We start from the raw sequence: 11747 nt of genomic DNA, 5'->3' as shown, positions 1-11747 counted from the left end.
GAATCGTCGAGGGATGCGTACACGAACACCGGGTGTTCTAAATCTTTCCGTACTTGCAAAAAGGATGCATGGAAATTTATTTTAGATTGTAGGTTATAATTCTTAGACATAACTCACTGAAATATATCCAAAATTTAATAAATGTAATAATAAACTTTAAAAATTTTTTTTATAAAACATAGAAAAAAAAAATCTTTAAAAAAAAATAATAGTGTATAATGTAATGTAATTGTACAGTAGCCTATATAATATAATATAATACAAATATATATATATTATATAAAGATTTCTTTGTATTGGACTCAATACAGCTTTTTTGTATTGAGTTCAATGCAAAGTGATTTGAATTTCCCGCCAACCCCGGAAACTCCGGTGATCTTCACTGCACACTCTGGATGAAGAAAGAAGAGAGAAGACGTCTCCGGAGGAGCTGCAGGGACAAGGTAAGTATTTTTTTCCATTGTAATCCGATTGTCATACAATGGTGTATGAGAATCGGATTGCGCTGTAACGCGTGTTTCTATTTTTAGCTACCCCGAGCCTGGTTCGGGGTAAACAATTGTAGCAAGTTTTCTTACCCCGAACCAGGCTCAGGGTAAATGCTCAGGTGGTTATGGACATCTGTAGTAGCTGGGCGTTGTGCTATTGACAGCACTGACATGTTGAAAATAAGAAGTGGTCAAGCACAGCAACTTGGCGTATAGTGGCATATAGTCTCATTAACAGTTTTTTTCCCATAGAACAATTTGTAGTTCTAGAATTACATACTTCAGGCTATGTTATGTTGTCGCTTTAGATTTAAATAGTGCTTAATGGAATTCTTTAAGATTAAAAACCCAATAATTTAAAATATATTTAAAAAATTAGTAACAGTTTAAAAAAGCAATTATTTTTTCCAAACAGTGCTAAATGCAGTGTACATATTTTACATACAAACTGTATTAATTTGTTTTTTTTTGACCTTGTTATAATAGTTTTAGCAAAATGTATTAATGTGTTTAATGCAGTTAAATGGAGTTCAGTTTCCGGTAATATGTATTGCATTTCTTCAAGTTTCTACCAAATTAGTTTCACTTAATGGCATGACCACGAAATTGCAATTTCTAAAGCAAAGCCCACTGGGGCTACTTGCAGGAGATAATTAAGGAAACTACTAAAGGCACAAACAGAATATTCTTATTGCAAGAAGATGCATTAAAAATCGTATTTTTAGGCATGAGGTGCTGGGCTCATTTAGGGTAGTGTAGGAGTAATATGTGGGTTTTGCCTTTTTTAAGAGAACAAAAATAATATTAATATTTGTTAGCAAGGGGAAGCAACAAATATAAAGTCCTGCCACTAAAAGAAACCTTTAAACCTAAAAACATGATCGCAACAATAGCTAACAGTTCCTAAGATTGTTTGCGTTGATGCCATACAGACTTGGCAAAATCAAGTTTTTTTTTCCTCTGATTTTTGTAATCTATGAACTTGTTTAAGTTTGTAATCCAGATATTGCTAAACTCCCAGTGTGGTCATGAAAACCTGACAATCACATTTTCAAAAAAAAAAAAAAAATCTAAATCAAAAATAGTCTTCTTAGTTCTTGTACATTCCTCTTCTAATCAGCAGACTTTCTATATCTTCTTGTTACCTTATATCCACTTCTTGCATCTGATAAAGTTAAACCCTGATAAAGGAGACAGTTGTGTACCCCTGAAACGTGTTGGAATTCCTATAGAAGAGGTTGCATTGATTAATAGATTTCTGATTTGCAAGATACTTATTCTAATAAAAGATAGAGATTAAGCAGTAACTAGAAATGAGAAATGTTAGAAGTCAAGATAGACATATAAAATTGAAGAAATTTGTAGATTGTGTTGTATAGCGAATATACTATTCTGTTATAATCTGTTGGAATGTGAACGATTTAGGATACATTTTATATTGGCTTGTTTATTTGTATGCTTAAAATGAAAACCAATGAAGAAATTGAAACTGATTTCTGATTTGCTGAGACATTGTAAAGTTTTCTTGAACTTGAAAACTGATAAAACACATGATCATTTTGACCAGTCCTAAATATACTATACTCAGTTTTAGCGAGTCACCTTTTTGAAAGATGACTGCATTTTTTTGGCAGCTGGCTTCTTTTACCTCCCTCAACCTTCATTCATTTTGATACACAGAGATGACTGTGATAACAAAATGAAGCATCTGGTTTCAGATAACATCCACCTCCTGGGTGATATGACCCCCAAATTATTGTAGGTTGATCAAGGTTTATTGTATACTGAAATCTAGCTGCTGGATCTGTGTTTTTTATGAGTCTCTAATTGCTTCTTTGGAAAGTACCTTTATACTGGCAGTGCTGGGGGTTGCAGTATTATAATTGCGGCTCCTTTTGGTAAATTTTATTTGTATGTAATAAATGAAAGTAACAAGAAGCCTTTAACCTGACCTATATGTACCAGGGTGAAAAATGAAAGTCTTCCTTAAACACGTATGGACCTTTGCCCTATGTAGTGCTTTAGCAATCTTCCAGGTTTTGTAAACAGCATGCCTTATAACCCGTATAACAACCTAAGCAGAAGCCTAAGGCCCCAGGAACTACTCCACCCTGCAACTCAAACTGTCTGTACTGGCGACCACAAGATTACACCTGCAATGAGCCATCATACACTAATAGTGCAGGAACAGCAGGTTGAGCTACCTTAATCAGATTTCAATGCATCACTTTTATCACCAAAGAAGAACAAGCTGGCTGAAAATAATAATTCTCCATAAAATATATCTACACCAAAAGCAATAATGAACAGCCAGATTACTAAGTATTTTCAATAGTACAGTTGTCCTTTATTGCTTGACATCATGAAATTTTATAAATGTATATATATATAATCTAGTTCCTTAGACATAATTCTTTACTTACTTAACTTTTACAGCTATGATCAACATGTTATGATTAAAGAACCAAGCCTTGATTGGATTATTTAATACAACTAATAGACCTTCACATTTCAGATTTTGCTGCAGTTTAGCAATTCTGCTTTGACAAATTTACAATCATACAGTGCTGCCCCCTAGTGTCACATAACTATTGTTACACCCTTAATTAGAACTTTTATTGTGTAAACCACAGGAATAAGCTTCTCGAATTTTGTTCCCCTGTGGTCAGTTCAATAAACTATTGTAAAAAAATGTTATATCTATTTAATAAGTGCAAACAACAAAACAAAACTTTTAAAAATGACAGAATTTTGGAGCTGCTCTGTGTGCACTTTCTGTGTTATTTCTTTTTTTTTGTAATCTTTATTGGGGATTTTCAAATAAAGAGTTACATTATGAGTGGGCAGAGTAGGGTGAGCAACATCAAACAGAAAACAATTGGAATTAATATATCAGTCAAACATTGACTATATCAACATGATTATACCAACCAAATATTGATCAGGAATTTCCCATTTTGCAATAGGTTTGATGTTTGTATTGAATATAACATTAAGTCTATTAGCTATATCAAATCAATGTATGGACAGCATTATCTGCTGGGTGAATTCCTGGTAACCAGGGTATCTTTTCTGTGTTTGCAGGGTCTTTAAAGGAATAAAACATTAAGAAAGGTGCATTTATTCTAGAGATGTTCTTAATTTTTTTAATTGTACTTGACATACACCTAATAAAAAGAATACAGAAAGGGCTCATGTTCCTGTGACAAACACCATTATGTGTGTATATTTAAGATTGGGAGGTGCTTTACAGGGGGGGAGAGGCAGTTAAGGGGGAGAAAAGTGCCATGCTAGAGTCCTATTTTAACACAATTTTTGCATTTGCATGAAATAAACGTTAAAACAAGCTTTGGTTTGTCTTCTCTCAATGTGAAGAATGTATCCCCCTCCTTTGGCTATGTCCTCCAACTTTTAGTGAGTCGGCTTTTGCATCTTTTCTCCTGCAGTTCCTTTCTGTAAGGGCTCAGCTGGGAACTTTACATCAGACAGCAAAGACGAAGAAGTAAGAACATATTCTTAAAGCAGTGTTTCTTTTAATTATAACATTGCAAAGTATTTAAAGTTTCTTAAAAAAATACATAAAGAAAAACTGTGCTGGAGACTTCGCCATTAGTGTCAATAGGGTTAAGTTAAATTAGGGGAAGAAGGCAATGGCTTTTCAGAGGACCAAAAAGACTGAAAAGTCAGCAAGTACCATTAAGAGAACCAATAGGATCATTGATTTATCCAATGTAATTACCTTTCTAAACCAAAAATGGTTTAGATGGCAGAAGTGTATGAGTTTACACAGCATTAACCAAACAAAGCATAAATTTTAATTGCCAATATAGAAAACTAAACTTGAATGGGAGGGGGGTAAATTCAAAGGTAAAGAAGAACAAAACCGAGATAAGTAAGAAGAGGGTAAGTCATAACACAGCTACTGAGAGAATCTCTGTCCCCTAAGGCATCCACATTCAGGGGACACCGCTACTAAAAAGGAACGTGAGATAACACACATGGGGAACCATATTGAAATAGTAACAGAAAGAAAAGCAAAAAGGGGCACTCAGCTAAGACTTTTAAAAAGAGAAAACGGAGTACAATGTAAAGTAAATTATCCTGGAAGCATAAATTAGCCAGGTTTAAAGTGAGAGTTCAAACAGACACATATCAGCTGAGATTGGTTCATAAGGAAAAAATTAAGTTTAAGATCCCAGTGGTATATACAGTTCACAGGTCAGGGTGTCTATTGCAGGCAAGGGGAACTTCTTGATCTTTATGCTGTCTTTGAGGAAATTTGTGTCTCTTTGGGAGTACGTTGAGTCAATTATTCACAGAAAATGGGTCCAAACCCAAAGCCTAGCAGGGATCTGGAATGTGTGATTGACAGTGAATGTAGTAGGTGGTAGAGACCTCCTGGTCTATGGTGGAAGGGATACCAAGTCTGTAGGTGGCTCTGGTTTCTCAGATATAGTCTGGTAAAGGGCACAACATTGCACAGTAATGCAGTGTTCCTTGACAGGAAGGATTTGCATTGTAGTGCCATCAAAGAATACTGGGTGTTGTTCCCAGGCCCTTTGGATGTCCTCCTTGACCATGAAAAAGTGTAAGCAGTAGATAAAATAATGTGGCCTGTTTGGTAAATCAGCAATCTAGGTAAGGTTGAAAAGACTGAGGCACAATCCAGGTGTGCACCCTATCATCCAGGGATGACTAACATTGACTGATTACATGTCAGGGTGAAAATTCTTCAAAGCCCCTCATGTCCAACTGCAAGGTCGGGAATTCAAATTTTAAAGGTAGGCACTGCCTGGAATTCAGTTGGGAAGTCCCATGAAGTGGAAGTTTACCTGTTAATAGGCCAAGTGGCTAAAGTCAGGGCCCCACAATGAGGCACAAGTTTTAATGGGAGGACAGAGAACAAATGAAGGGTGAATGTGAGCTAGTTAGAGCTCTTCATGGCTGGACTTAGTAGGCGAGTTAAATAATAGCCCAGATCTGGACCAAAGGCTGGCTGAAGAGCACCTCTGTCCTTTTCCCATTTGGTCATGATAACCATATAGTTGGTCAGGTATAAATGTAGATTGGAGCACAGTTGGAGGCAGACCAGGGCTCTGCTAGTTAGCGTCTCATGTGACCTTACTTAAAATACACCCAAAAAGAAATACAAACCAGGTAAATGCTGATAGTATCTAATGTCATGGTGGGGGGCACTTAGGTCCAATAACACCTAAGACATACAGCAAACTGTGTAGTACCAGTTCTGTAGATAGGAAAAACCAAGTTTCCATAAGTTAGCTCCTCTCAGGTCCATATTTAAAATCTGCTCTTCAAGAGAGACCAGTTGTGTGTTATTAAAGTCTACTATGATGGGGAGGGCTAAATCATCTATAACGTGCACAGAGTGGATAGCAACATTTCCTTAGATGTATATATCTGGATTATCCGAAGACTTAGGTGTGGTGCCATTCACAGACCAGTGATGATGCAGAAGAGTTCCACAGAACAAGATGGCTGCTGCACTCATTGCTTCCCACTTGCTGAACTTGCAAAGGACAATTTGGGTGCCTGTCACCCAGCCAATATTCTCTCCTCTGTCATCAGCAAGGTAGCAGGAATTCTAGAGAATACCACCCAAAAAAACTTACCGTAACTTAAGTGGAAAATGGACAACCTTGAGCAGGATGTTTCATCCATGGATGGCTTCACCTTCATTTGATCACTACTTCTATTTGTTCTGATCACTGAAGTCACTAGGAATAAAACTGGGAAAAAATCAACAATCGTGAGTTGCCACCAAAACAGGAAAAAAATGGAAACTTTTAAATGGAGACATGGAGAGGATTGCCTTTACATTGAAAAGATATCCTCTTACTTCCTGTTGAGTCCACAGGACAGGAAGGAACACTCTAGGTTGTGATGCTGCATGTGGTGTGAACTAGTAAAGTCTGGGAAACTTTCAGCCATAAAGGCGACTATACTGGCAAGAGAATAGGAACCAACACTCAACCAACCAGACCGTGCATAAGGCTGACCCCCTCATTCTTCTGTGAACAGTAAAAGATCTGAAGACAAGTGACCAGATAATGACTTGGAAAGGGACGATGAATTTTGCAGTTTTGCTGTGGTAATCCTATTTTCACAATTTTTACCATTTTACAAATTTTACTGCAAAGTCTCTGAAACAACAAACTTGCAAATATGACACCTTCATTCATTTAAATATTTAATTGATAAAAACCTGGGGGCACTTGCTGGCTGCAGCTGAGGGAAACATTTATAACAGGTTAATACACAAATCATTCATATACCATTCATGAAATGCCTTAAACTGTTTGTGCTTTAGCATTTTTATTTATTTACCTATTTTTAAAAAAAACTGTTTTTTTTTTCAAATTAGTTTAGTCATGGCCTTTTTCCCCAGCATTTAAAAGCCCTATTGCAAAAATAATGCAGGTTGCATCATTTGGTGATTCCAACACAACTATCAAAGCACAGTAATATTGGAAGTATTTGTACGTGTTTACAATTATGAAGAAATGAAAGTGCCACATTTAAAGGCAGTGTGCTTATTGACCAGGAACAAAACCTATTCTATATGGAAGCACTAGTATGCTAATTAGTGAAAGACCCAACTTGCTGTGTTTATCTGCATATTTTTTTTTCCAAAAAACTTTGTAAACTTTAGACATATTTCCCCCTGATGACAAAATTATGTTAAGGGAATTTACAATTAACTTGAAAATTACCGGTACATCAAGGATAAAAAAATACTCAAAATGAGCCTACCAGGACTCTAGTTTGGCAAATACTACACATCCTGTTTTATAAAACAACACTTAATAACGGTTGGTATTTGTTTGTTAACACTGAATAACCCATTGGTTAATCAAATATAAGACAATAATATTGCAATGTAGACGCATCTTTCCTTAAACAGAAATTCTACCATCTTATGCAAAAAAAGTTTATCCGAAAAATAAATTTGAGGCAAAAAGTTGTATAAATTTTTATTGGATTCCTTTATAAATGGTTACATTTTCTAAGCATTTCATGGTGTCAGGACAATCTATCAGTTTCATTGTTTCTCAACAGGGTCCTTCCAGGGGTTTCCAGGGGTTCCATGTGCAATGAGCAATTTTGCCTCTCAGGTCAGTTTCACTGACACCAATGATCTTTTATTAAGCTGTATGTAAGGGTGACATTCTTCCTATTCTCCAATAATGTCCAGCACACTAATATATTGTTAGCTGTGGATATAGTAATGATAGGAGGGGTTCCCCAAGACCTATTTAATGTACAGAGATGTGTAATATTTGGCGCTATATAAATCCTGTTTATTATTATTAATAATAATAATAATAATAATAATAAAAATATTTCAAAGTGGTCTCATCATGGTAAAAAGTTTGAAAAGGGCTGCTTTCCGTGTTTCTCAATACATCTTCCTCAGGAGAAAACACAAATATATTAGAGAACAAAGCTGTACCAAGGTTTTTGGGATATTTAGCAGACATGTCTAGAGAGACACCCAGGCCAGTAGCATATAAAGAGAGCTGATCCATCTGAATCAATACTTTTACAATTGATGTATTTACCAAGGATCTAGGGTAAGGTCAATCATGTAAGAAATGTAATAGGCACCCTATTAATTAGTATGACCAAAGAATGATCTGAGGGGGTAACTCCAGCTTATAAATGTGTATTTGCTAAACATGCTGAGTGGCTGCAGTGTGAATGTAACTTTACATTGGCTAAACCATTCCAAGCAAACATAAATTTTGGTAACAGATTTACATGATGAACTTTCAGTCAACAGGTTTTTTTTGAGGGCATGGATAGCATTACACAGGGACAGATATTGTTATATAAACTAGAAATAGTGAGCTGGCATGCTGGATTTTAAGGAAGGATTATCTTTATTACACATAGGCTTAGTACATATTATACTACTTACAGATAAGTCCCCATTACCGAGTTAAGCATTTCTGATTCCAGCCTTTAGCTAAGCTGTACCTCGCAACAGCAGCGTGCCCCCCCCTTCCTAAATGCTTGCATGGTACAGGTAAAGTGGGGATAAACTCAAAAGACGAGGGGGTGCTGAAAAGTTCCTGGCTTTGCCCCCTTCCGGATGAAATAGAAAAATGAATGTGGGGGCATATTTCAGCCTAATCACAAATACTGGGGGCGAAGTGTCCTTCCTACAGCACTGACAAAACCTGGATATCTCGTTTCAAGACTGGGCATTTCACCGTTGAAGATGAGCCCCGCAATGGGCGCCCCCCAACCTCAACTGACCCGGCAACCTGCGATTGCTGTCCATTAACTGATTATTGAGGACTGGCGAATATCCACAAAAAAGATGGCCCTGATACTTGACATCTTACGGGAGCTTGTTGGGTTTGTTATCACCACTATCCTAGAAATGCGCAAGCTTTTAGCCAAGTGGGTGCCGAAATGTGAACAGTGATCAGAAGAAAGTAGAGAGTTGAAGCATCCAAAGCCGTTTTGGCCCATTTTGAAGCTGCACAGGACTTTTTGGCTAGGTTAGTGACTGAGGATGAAACCTGGCTCCACATCTATGATCTTGAAACCAATGAACAGTCAAAGAAATGGCGCCACAGTGGGTCCCCGTGGCCCAAGAAGTTCCAAACCCAGAAATCGGCCAAAAAAGTCAAGGTGTCCGTTTTCTGGGACAAAGACGGACAGTATTATGCTAACCTCCTGGACCAGCTGAAGGAGGAAATTAGGACGAAACGCCGTGGAAAGTTGACCAAAGGGATCCTTTAATTTGCAGGACAATGCACCTGTGCACACATTCAACCTTGTGGCTGCCAAATTGAACACCCTTGTTTTCCAATTGGTCCAACATCCCCCCTACTCACCTGACCTGGCCCCTTCGGACTATTATCTGTTCCCGAATTTGAAGAAACACCTGAAGGGGCAACGTTTTGAAGACATTTCTGACGCCAAAGATGCTGCTGAGATCTGGTTTGCGGCCCAACCAAAGGACTTTTATTTGAACGGTCTAGAAAAGCTGCAACCAACCAAGTGCATCAGTCTCAGTGGGGAATATGTTAAATAAATGTGTAACTCTGGCTCTCTTCTTTCTGAGCAAAGCCAGGAACTTCTCAGCACCCCTGTTGTACAAGTCACCTGGAGGAGGTTTTTTAGGAGACCCAGAAAAATCAGCAGAGAAGGTGGCAGTTTCAGAAAATGCATGGGTGGACCTATCATTACTGCAGGGCGCTAAGAGAAAGGTAAGTGTGTGCCATGAGTACGTTGTCCATACTTGACGATTATGGCAATAGCTCACCCACTTAAACAAATTAGTTAAGCTTTAAGATGACTCCTCACTATTAAAACTGAAATCCCATCATTTATTTTGTTTTGTTTGGATACACTACATAAAGATGAAAACCTCTGTCAGGTTTTAGCGCTGTGTGGTCACAGTGGCCCATCGGGAAGTGATAGGAAATCTTAGTGTTAAATCTTACATTTTTAGTTTCCGCTCACATTTTGGTGACATCAGTAAATTGGGAATAATTTCTCCAACTGGGTACCAACAGCAATCACCTAACAGTGGCCATTACCATTATGGATGAATTTATGACACTACAATGATCACTTATTGGTGGTGGAGAGGATTGTATTGCAATTCACTGGGCACTAACAGCTGGAATGTTATCTGAAGCTTGACAAGATAGCATGGCCATCAAATCCAAAAGGCTTTGCTCTTTGGCACTCCACAGTTGGGGTCTCTTTGTAGGTATTGCAAACATTTGCCGAAGGCCTTATTTAAATATTTAAATAAAAAACCTACATTAGTGGTCGACTCAGCTATCAAGCCTGTGTTGTCACAGGTACCACCATCGTCTTCTTTTTTCTCTTCTTTGTTTCAATGATGTAACTTGCATGGGAGGTCTTTCAGTCCCTACAGCTACAAGGGAAGCCAGGATGCTTATTAGGGCTTTCTTCACCAGGAAGAGTCAAGAACCCTTACACAACTGGCTGACTGAGCTAACAGGTAACAATCACCAAAAAGTAATACAAAAAAAACTGACTTGGGATCCTCCAGGAAAGTTTAAGAATCTGGATGTAAATAGAAAACGTAGACGTGTTTGTTCATTGTGTTAGCCTAATACTTCTCTGGAAACTGGAAATGTAAAAATTATTCAAAAGACATAAAAGAACCCATTGGAGCAGGGAACAGTTCTGAATGATTTTAGATTCCTTTCCTGATGCAATATTTTATTATTATAATTATGTAACCATGTACTGTATGAACGAAAATGTTGGCCCACGCAGAACCTAATCATTCAAACACCCAAAGTGAATCACCAGGATAAAAATGTTCAATTAAATATATTACTCGACAGCCACATATGATATATACAGGTAGTCTCCGAGTTAAGGACATCCAACATACAGAGGATTCCTAGATACAACGGGGCTTCCCTGCTTTCCCCTGTGCAGGAGGCTGGATGGGATTAGGGGGGCATTAGCATGACTTGCAGAAGAAATCTTTTGCTAAACACAGCTGAGGTTGTGGGTGATCTTAAGAGCAGATCTGATCTGTATTACCTTGTAACTCTTTAATAACCAAGACAAGCTCTGCAGTTGTTTCTTTTTGCATATCAAAGCACAGCTTGCTCCAGAAGTTAATGAATGTCTAGGCTCCATAAAGTTTTTTTTTGTGATTAAATAACAGTGAGGATTTTATACAGTAACTGACACCACGCTGCCTAATAATATGTTAAGACAAAGATCTGTCCTAATTGCATTTATTAAAATAGTGTACCTGTTCCGGCTTACATACAAATTCAACTTAAGAACAAAACCTACAGTCCCTATCTCGTATGTAACCCGGGGACTACCTGTATGTGTTATGTCTTGTTCTTTACAAGCTGTGTTTGCCAATCTTTCTCCCATTCATCTTGTAGCTGTGGCTCAGTGGAGTGGAGTGGAGACTACACAACCGAGCAGGGATATCATTGGGTTGGGATAGACATCAGTGCAGCCATGCTGGGTAAGTGGTTATAAATTCTTATTTGCCTTCATCTTCATCATTTACTGGTGCAGCACCATCACTACAAGCTGCCTGCAGAAAACTAGAAGTGGGGGAGGAAACAAGAAAAGCCAACCTGCTCCATAAGATAGATGACCAGTGATTGATCTCAGTATAGGAAGCTCCTACACATGAAGCCAATATTCTGCACACATCTAGTGGAAATGGTTAAATCACAACTTGATTCCAGTAATATTACTCATTGTACT

This window comes from Pyxicephalus adspersus, chromosome 1 (assembly GCF_032062135.1).
Source record: "Pyxicephalus adspersus chromosome 1, UCB_Pads_2.0, whole genome shotgun sequence".
In the NCBI taxonomy this organism is placed as follows: Eukaryota; Metazoa; Chordata; class Amphibia; order Anura; family Pyxicephalidae; genus Pyxicephalus; species Pyxicephalus adspersus.
The sequence above is the reverse complement of the archived record's forward strand: the minus strand, read 5'-3'. Positions refer to the sequence as shown.